General features: G+C 44.3%; 1 pseudogene; it reads right to left on the bottom strand.

Annotated features, from left to right (window-relative positions):
• Nucleotides 1-663: 663 nt before the first annotated feature.
• On the bottom strand, nucleotides 664-1,305 carry LOC102513784 (annotated as a pseudogene).
• Between the last annotated feature and the right edge of the window lie 7,908 nt (nucleotides 1,306-9,213).

Below are 9,213 nucleotides of genomic sequence, written 5' to 3'. Positions count from 1 at the left end.
TTGGATAGTTGTGTTTTTGTTTTCATTTGTCTCTAGGTATTTTTTGATTTCTTCTTGATTTCTTCAATGATCCATTGGCTGTTAAGTAGCATATTGTTTAGCCTCCACGTGTTTGCCTTTTGTGTAGTTTTTTTTTCTTATAGTTGGTTTTTAATCTCATAGCATTGTGGTCAGAACAGGTGCTTGATATGATTTCAATTTTCTTAAATTTAGCAAGGCTTGCATTGTGGGCTAGCATGTGATCTATCCTGGAGAATGTTCCATGTGCACTGGAGAAGGATGTGTATTCTGCTGCCTTAGGATGAATGCTCTGTAAATATCAATTAAGTCCATCTGGTCCAATGTGTCATTTAAGGCTATGTTTCCTTATTGATTTTCTGTCTGAATGATCTGCCCATTGATGTAAGTGGGGTGTTAAGGTCCCCCACTACTATTGTGTTTCTGTCAATTTCTCCCTTTATGTCTGTTGGCATTCACCTTATATATTGAGATGCTCCTGTGTTTGGTGCATATATATTTACTATTGGTATATATTATTCTTGGATTGATCCCTTGATCATTATGTAGTGTCCTTCTTTATCTCTTGTGACAGTCTTTTTTTAAGTATAATTTCCATTTTATTGTTTTTTTTCAGAGAACAGTATTTCTTCAGTCTTTAAAGATTTAACTTCTTACATGGATTTTGGTGCAGGTCAGTGGGGCAGCACCCACTCGTCTAAATTGGGGTGGGGGTGTTCAGTCCTCCCGGGCTTCACAAGAATGATTCCCAACTACCTTGCTGTGAATGGCACAACTCACACAGTAATGTAATTTCACATACAGCTTGGGAAGCACGTAGGTGTTGAAAACACTCACTTCAGAAGTGTCCCTGACGGCTGTGGCCTCTACTATATTTCAAATGATGAACTTCTTAATGGCCTTGTTCTTGGGCATGCATTGGGCACAGTTGGTGCAGCGAATATGTTGCATGTGGCTGTGGCCCTTTTTGGCATGACTATTGTTCCTTCTTATTTTGGTCATCTTGGAAGCGAGGGTGGGAGAGAGCTCTTGTAGCAGGCTTTATTTTAAAGTCTATTTTGTCTGATATAAGTATAGCTCTGGCTTTCTTTTGATTTCTATTTGCATGAATACCTTTTCCCATCTTCTTATTTTCAGTATGTGTGTGTCTCTAGATCTGAAGTGGGTCTCTTGTAGCTAGCATATATATGAGTCTTGCTTTTGTATCCATTCAGCCACTCTATGTGTTTTGGTTGGAGCATTTAGTCCATTTACATTTAAGATAATTACCTATATGCATGTTATTATTGCCATTTTGTTAATTGTTTTGGGCATGATAGTTCTACTTTTAATTTTTTGGAGGAACTTCTGTACTGTTTTCCATAGTCACTGTACCAACTAACATTCCCGCCAACAGTGCACAAATGTTCTCCTTTCTCTACCTCCTAGCCAACACTTGTTTCTTTTCTCTTTTTGAAAATATTCATTCTACCAGGTGTGTGTTGAATTGTCATTGTAGTTTTCATTTGCATTTCCCTGATAATTGGTGATGTTGAGCATCTTTTCATGTTCCTGTTGGCCGTTAGTATCTCTTGTTTGGAAAATTGTCTATTCAGGTCCTCTGTCCACTTTTTAAATCAAGCTATGTGGTGGTTTTTTTTTTTTTTTTTTTTGGTGTTGATTTAAATAAATTCTTTGTATGCTTTGGATATTAGTCCCTTTTCAAATATATTATTTGCAAATATCATCTTCCATTCAGTAGGCTGCCTTTTCATATTGTTGAAAGTTTCCTTTGTTGTGCAAAGGATTTTTAGTTTAATGTAGTCCCATTTGTTTATTTTTGCTTTGTTTCCCTTGCCTGAGGAGATATATCCAAAAAATATTGCTAAGAGTTATGTCAAAGAGTATACTTCCTATATTTTCTTCTAAGAGCTTTATGGTTTCAGGTTAGATCACATTTTGTTATCCATCATCAGGTAATGTATATTTGGCTTGTTTATACTTTTTTGCTATTATGAATAATGCTGCTATGAACATTTTTGTCCAAGTTTCTATGTGGACATTTATTTTCTTTCCTTTACAGCGTACACTTAGTCATGGAATTGCTGGGTTATATAGTAGCTCCAGGTTTAATTGTTCGAGCAAGTTTCACACTGTTTCCCAAGGCAGCCACTCTAGTGGGTGTAAAGTGGTATCTTATAATGAACTTGTTCTGCATTTTCCTGATGGCTAATGATGCTAAGCACATTTTCATGTGCTTATTGGTCATTATATATCTTTCCTTCAACAATGGCCTGGGGCATAAATTACTTGTCAAACTAATCCAATTGAATTGTGACTCCTTTTAAGAAACAGTTTCTGAGAACTGTGTTGATGTCTGTTCTGTCCCAGGAGGGCTTCTCTCAGCCAACTTATCCCCTGGTTCTCTCTTGCAAACTAGCCAGCCTACATTCTAGGCTGTATCTTCATTAAATTCTTGAATCTCTTCTCAAATTGCCTTCACCATAACCTCCACCATTCTTGTGAGCACCTTTAAGCTTGAATTTCTCCATGCTTTGTTGCAAATAAAGTCAGTTTATACAAAGAAGAAATGAAAAGAGTTGTATGTTGGATGCCTGCTTCTTCCTGCCCAGGAAAAAAACTCGTAATTAGGGCTATGGAGCTGGAGGTGGGGACAATGTCAAGCTTCTCTCTGAGTGACACACATGCTCTAGGATTTAAATGCTTGGTGGAGGGGAGGCAGGAATCCGAGGTCCTCTTGGCTTGCCTTTCCTGTTGTTGAAAACACCACCCTGTGAGCTGGGGGAAGAGCCATCAGGGACTTGGTACTGTCAGCGTACTGCACCCACGACAGAGCCTCAGTTCCATGAGTGGGAGCTGATTGGAAGAATGGAGTCCCCACTTCTCAACTGCAGTCACTCAGCAACTGGTAGTTGGGGGCAGAATAAGAAACACTGGTGTCTGTCTCCTCCAAGGAAGAAAGCCCTCCAGTGGGACCCGGGGAGAGGGAGCCCTGTAGAAGAGTGTTTGTTTTGCTGAGCTTGGACGAGGGAGGAAGGGAGCTGTCTAGGTTGAAACACTACAGACTCCCTTACCAAATTTTTGCAGGTTTTCTTGAATAGAAGGCATTTCTTCATTTGCTGTTTGCCTTTAGGACCATTTTTAGAAACTTTAAATGACTGTATTTTTAAAAATAATTCTCACCATTTTTACTGGGGAGCAGTTCAGTGGAGCATCTCATACTGTGGTACTGGAACTTGATCCTGAGAATCATTTGATCTTCACTGGCCTGACCCTGACCCACATCTGTGATCCTTTTTGACTTCTGGCAGTTTCCAATTAATAGGGGAAAGAATTTGCGGGAAGAGCCTGTCTGGTTAGGGGAATTTGTGTACAGGGTTGTACTCCTTCAAATTTCCTTTTCCTTCTATAAGAGTTCAGACATGTGGCAATCCAGCTGTAATGTATGCGACCTCACAGGTGATGCTGAAAGGATTTAGAGAAGGCAATGATGCACCCATGGAATTTTATTATCAAATTAGGTGAGCTAGAGGAGGGTGCAGCTCAGTGGTAGAGTGCCTTCCTAACATGCACGAGGTCCTGGGTTCAATTCCCAGTACCTCTGTTTGAAAAATAAATAAACAAGTTAGAGGAGCTAATCACAGATTCTAAACTGGATTCCAGCAAGGGACTCTCACTGCCTTGCACTGGAATCACTGGGCATGGTGTATTATCCTGGATTTCCACCTTATCCAGGTATAATTCCAACAATTCTATTCCAAAACTAAACCAAATCAAAAAAACAAACAAATTCATGTATAACTGAAAAATTGTGTTCTACACTGGAAATGGACACATTGTAAACTGATTTTAACTAAATAAATAAAATAAAAAACAACTAAAATGAAAGCAAACAGCTGCTGTGACAATGCTGTTCCCAACTCAGAACTCTAGATCCAAAAAAAAAAAAAAAAAAAAAAAGAACACTAGATCCACTGCTCATAGGCTTTCTACACTAAAGAAAAACATTCAAACCTCTTAAGAAAACCAGGAAATCCTTCTTATTTCCTGAGGTTCACTGGTATTTTAGCTTCCATTTATTTGGTTTGGATCTTGTACTTCTCTCTGAAGACTTCATTGCGTTTCTTAGAGTCTTTCCTTGGGAAGCACTTCATTCATTAAAAATAACAGCTTCCACTTACAGTGTGCCAGGTGCTGGCCTCATTCATTCCCCAAACACTCACTAGCTAATGTAGCAAGTCCTGTTGTAGACATTGGGGGTACAAGACTGCCATGGTTCTTAGCCTTGGAGTCCAGTGGAAAACAGCAGGGATTAAGCACATAACTACTTAAACAAAGCTGTCAAATAATAACCAGAAAGCAAATGAATTTTTCCATTACCTCTAAATTTGGGATTTCTGTTTAATGAGGTTTATTGTAGTGAAAGACAATAGGAATAGGCAAAGCCCATAGGGATTCCTTCAAAGCACTGGGAGAAGAAGGGACATTCCAACAGAAAAATGGACAAAGGAAGTGAGCAGGCAATTCATAGAAATGGAAGCACCAGCGACTACAAATCCATGAAGAGATGCTCACAGTGCAAGTTAGAATCAACACGAGAAACTGCTTCACACCCAGGAGAACAGCTACAATTAGACAAGGGGCAACACGTATCGATAGGGATCTGGGCGGACAGGAACCCTGGAGTGTGGACTGTGGGCTCAACCCAGAGAACTCGGTGGAACTTAGAGTGTGTAGCCTATGACCAGCAACCCAACTGCTGCTAAGTGACTCAGAGAAATCCTTGATGGCCCTGTTGGGGACACGCCTAAGGAGTTCATCTGCCCTTTAATTTAGGATAGAATGAAATGGGGGCAACTTGGTGTCTCCTATATGGTGTTGGAAAGAAACTAAGGTGGAAGCTCACTGTGGAATAACAGTAAACAGCATTGAGAAGCAATAATCTAGATGCAAATAGATCCAAATGATGTAAACTAAAAGCCTATGGTCAGGGGGAATGTTTAGCTCAGTGGTAGAGTGCATGCTTAGCATGCATGAGGTCATGGGTTCGATCCCCAGTCTCTCCAGTTAAATTAAAAAAGAATGATAAATAAATAAACCTAATTACCTCCCTCCCTCAAAACAGAACAAAACAAAAAACGTATGATCAAGTGAAAACTATGAGAAAAAAACGGATTGAAATTTAAAGCCTAATATAACTCATGTAATTTACACATATACATGTATGTATACAAAACAGTACTATATTTTTTAAAAATATACATGCATATTTAAGGACATAGATCAAATACATTGGTGCAACTGGGGAGTGAGAATGGGAATAAGAAATAAATGGGTATGAAAGCGAATGTATGGATGTGTATGCATGACTGGGACACTGTGCTGTACACCAGAAATTGACACATTGTAACTGATGGTACTTCAATTTAAAAAAAAAAAAGAAAGAAATGGGAAATACCTTTATATCTATATAACTTAGAGATATAGGTATAAATAAATACTAATATAGATACATATAAGGCATATTCTGCCGACTGTGGAATAGTAACTCAGCTCTTCCCCTGACATATACCACCACAAAATTAGAATCTCTGAAAACTTACCAAAAAATCAGCACCAATAACAATTACACTATATTGTGTAAATGAATGTTCCCATCTCAATGGGCTTCCTTTGGGGAAACATATTTCCATGTTAATACATCTGTTCTCCAACCCCCAAATATAAGGTGTCTCATTGCGGGCTGTGCACTGAGACAGGCTTTCCATTTTCTTGCCTTCACAGCAAACTTGTTGATTGATCCCTGGAATCCTCTGGAACCAGCAGAGTTTACTAGGTAGGGAGGGAGTGAGATAAGGGTAAGGGATGAAATGGACAAATGATTTTACAGGATACTATCATGGGAGAAGCTGCAACTCTTTTTAAATTAAAAAAAAAAAAAGGAAAATGCTAAAAGCCATGAAAAAATGGCAGAACAAATGTCTTTGAGGATCAGCAGGGTGAGGGGTCACTTCCAACTGGACGATCACGGAGGACTTTGCTCAGAAGCAGCTCCGTTTGAGGGGAAGATGGGCCTTTGACTAGCAGTGACGGGAGATGCCTAAGGAGAGGAGCTCACACAGACGGGAAGGTGGGCGTGGGAAGACTAGAGTGGGGGGTTTGTGAGATGTTCCCCAGCGGAAGGAGCGCTTCCACGCTGCGAGGCTACGGGCCATGAGACGACGCCTGGACCGCGGTGATGCTCAGATTGCTGTCCTGCCCCAGGTCTGCTGATGCATCCCAGGTCATCCCCAAGCTTGCCTCACTGGGCATCCTCTGGGATCTGTGTGCACTGAGAAGGTGCAGGGGAGGTGTTTCCTGAAGCTCATGTGGAGAATATTGGTCACCTCGCCACTTGACTGCCACCGAGAGAGCCTCTGAGGGCTCAGGCCTGTGGCCGGCCCCTCCCCTCGTGTTCAGTGCAGGCAGCACGTGTGGTCACCTCCCTGTTACCAGCCATGGTTCTGGGCTGCCTGAATCAGTAGAAACTGGTAAAAGGCCGGATGAGACACTCAGGCAAGGCTTTATTGGGACCTGCTTTGCAGCGGGGGGGGGGGGGGGGGGGGGGAGGAGGGGGCGAAGATGAGTAAAAGCTGCCCTTGCTGGCTCCCCGGGTGGTGGTGAGCTGGCCCCTTAAATGGGATGAGGGGAGAGGCGGGTCCCGGGGTCTGGCTGAGAAAGTGGCTCAGGTGGCCTGCCCACCCCCTCGGTGGTGCCGTGTGCAGGGGTCACGAGCGGGGCCCTGCTCTTGCTCCTGACCCCCCAGAACTGGCAGCTGGGTTTTTGGTCTTTTTGTATCTTGCTCATAACTCATCTCAACTGTGCACGTGTGCGATTATTTTTCATCCCATCTAGTTTTTTGTATTCTGTTGCTCAGTCCCAGTGCAAGCACTGCAGCCCAGGGGCCCGGGGCCCAGGGGCCCAGCCCGTCTCACCTCGGCTCCGCCTCCTGCCCAGCGGTCCTCTCTCAGCAAGACCCTAGGGTTTCCCCAGGCACTATCTCACTTTTTAACACTCACTTTCCTGTTGCCTTTTCCCCCCACCTCCATTTAGTTTCCTTGCACTGAATGCAGAAAGCCTCCCTGGAACAGAAAAGCAATAAGGAAACTGAGAACTTGACTTCCCACCTCTTACTACCTGGGTTGCTGTGAAGCCTGGGAGAGGGACCGCTGGCGCATTTCCTGCTGTTCAGAAAGTGGGGGCCCTCACAGCTTAGTGGAATCACAAGGGACTGCACAGGCCAGGGAGGGAACACCCGGGTGCAGGGCCTCTGGCCTGGAGCACCCCCAGGCCCATCCTGCCCCAGCCCCGCAGGGACCGGACCATCTGGGGCTCAGCCCCAGTGCTGGAGGAAGGAGCTCGGCTGCCCATTCACCCTCATTTCCATCTGTGACGTCTCCCTGGTGTTCGGCTGAGGAGTGACTTCGCCAGGCTGTGGTGTTACTGATGTCTGAGGGTAGAGGGGGCGATGGAAGGCCTGCCTGAATTTGTCAGTGTGGAAGAGAAAACACTCACACTCTCTTAGGCGTTCATGCAAGCTCACGCACGTACACACTCACGTAGGCATCCACACTCAGAGCCCACGCTTGCTCTCAGGAGATTAGCCTTGCGGGGGGTGGGGCGTATAGCTCAGGGGTAGAGTGCGTGCCTAGCAAGCGCAAGGTCCTGGGTTCAATCCTCAGTGCTCCCACTTAAGTAAGTAAGTAAATAAATAAAACCTAATTAATCCCCCCCCCAAAAGCCATATTTGGTGCTGTATGTCAATTATATTCCAATAAAACTGGAAAAGAAAAAAAAAGAATTAGCCTTGTCATTTCCGATCCTAGGTAGAATGTCTCTCCAGCCACAGTGAGATCTGAGCTTTGCTGAAAGAAAGAATTTAGATAAAATGACTTACGACCTACATAGCTCATTTTAAAACAGTAGTTTTAAAATGCAAAATGGAACGTTGGGAAGCACAGGTTATAAGATACAGCCGGGACCCAGGGCTGAGGTTAGGGCTGGGGTCTGCTGGCCCTCCCTGGAGAAGCGCCCCCTTCTGGCAATTCCTTTGGTATTTAACGCAAACACGCGAATCACACCAAACTCTTGTCTCTTAAGGACTGAGAAATATGCAAGCCCCCGAGAATCAAGTATGACCTCATGTGCTAGGGACATCTGCCCTCCTGACCAAGAGGCAACAGGCAGAGATTTTTTTCCAGTGGATTGTAGCTCTGAATTGAGCCCTCCTGCACATGTGCAGTAGCTGGGGCTGCTAAGTTTGGCATATTTGTAATTAGTGATGGACGTGTCTGTTTCCTCAGCCAAAGGGAGTGCAGCTCCAGGGGAGATCCAGCATCTCTGTGTGCGATGGGGTTTCCTGGAACACTGCAGTGTCGCGGAGCTGCTGGGAGGTCCTGGGCACTGATCCCCAAATGCTTCCCACTAAGCCTGCATCCTGGAAATGCTATTCTGCGGCCATCCCTGACCTCACTCCTGGGCTAATCCTCCAGGCCTGGCCAGAGTGGCCCTGACCAGCTCTGCCTTCACTGTGTTCCTTCCCGAATGCAGGCCAGGGCCGGACATCCCCAGACCGCAGCTCACAGCCCCAGCGACTGACCTGGAAGTCTGCTGCTCGTTCTGTTCCCCCAATGCCTGCACCCTTGTCTCCTTCCAGAGGAGTTCAGACTTGTCCTCTGCAGAGCCACCTCCAGCCTGCTTTCTCCTTGTGCACCTGCTTCACTGCCCCTGGGAATCATGCTGTTTATTTCCTCTGTTTGGAATGTCCTACTCGAGCAAACTCCTACTGATCCTTCAAAGCCCCAGCTCAGGTGTCTCCTCCTCTAGGAGGTCACTGGTCTCCCAGGCTGAGTTGTGTGCCTCTCTTCTCTGCTCTTACAGCCTCTTCTGCAATATTTCCATTTGCTCATTTGGCATCTCCATGAAAGGCAACCCCAACTTCATCACCCAAATCTGCACTCTTGACTCCCTCCCCAGTCCCATCCTGTGCCTCTTAATTTTCCCCGTTTCATGACAACTCTGTCCTTCCAGTTGCTCAGGTCAAAATCTCTGGAGTTATCTTCAATATCTTGTTTTCTCACACTCACATTTGGTCCATCAGCAAATCTGTAAGTTTTATTTTTAAAATATGACCAAAATGTGACCACGACTGTCCAC

The sequence above is a fragment of the Camelus ferus genome, chromosome 5 (genome assembly GCF_009834535.1).
Source record: "Camelus ferus isolate YT-003-E chromosome 5, BCGSAC_Cfer_1.0, whole genome shotgun sequence".
Taxonomy (NCBI): Eukaryota; Metazoa; Chordata; class Mammalia; order Artiodactyla; family Camelidae; genus Camelus; species Camelus ferus.
Note: the sequence above shows the minus strand (reverse complement) of the source record. Positions and strands in the feature narration are given on the sequence as shown.